Genomic DNA, 770 nt, shown 5'->3' on the forward strand with positions numbered 1-770 from the left:
ACTGTAACAGACAGTGAAACACAATGTTCTTGTTAATTCTCATTTTACCAAAGTATGGATCATACCCAGTTCTAACAATGTTGGTATTAGCCTTAAACAACGCAATCAATGACAGCACTACTGACATGCATCATGCTGCAGCTACAGCAAACCCTCTCTTGAGTATTGGCATGATAAATATATATACAATAAGAATAACAAAAATGATCATGCACTACTAGAATAAGGGTGTTACCTTCCCTGAGTGTTGGCATCTTCCCTCTGTTCTTTGTGGCCGTAGAAGTTCCCTGAAGGCTCATGATTCACGTCCCACTGGAAGGCATACTTGGCGGGCACGGAGGGGTACTGCGCCTGTCCCGCCCCGGTTGGGAACTGACCTCCTGGTGCCTGGTAGTTGTAACCTTCTTCAGGAATCGCAGACACCACGGTCGCCAAAAGGGCAAAGACAACTGATACCTGTTATAATACGTTTCATGTGATTAGATAATAATTTCAAAAATGAGTCAGGTATATCTAAGTAATTTACAGATTCAAAAGCAACATTATGTCGAAGAAATGCAGTGCCTTTAGGTGTGTCCACTACCTTCATATTCATCTCAGTTGTGAGTGGTGAGAACTGCCGACAGGGCGTGGAATCTCGCATTTATATACCGACGGAGGCGAAGTGATTGTATGGCACTTTGTTTTGTTACTGTCACTTTTCACATTATTCTGCTTCTATAAACTATGTATGGCTTTAATATATAAAATCAACACACAAACACTTACAG

Source organism: Penaeus monodon, chromosome 15, assembly GCF_015228065.2.
Source record: "Penaeus monodon isolate SGIC_2016 chromosome 15, NSTDA_Pmon_1, whole genome shotgun sequence".
In the NCBI taxonomy this organism is placed as follows: Eukaryota; Metazoa; Arthropoda; class Malacostraca; order Decapoda; family Penaeidae; genus Penaeus; species Penaeus monodon.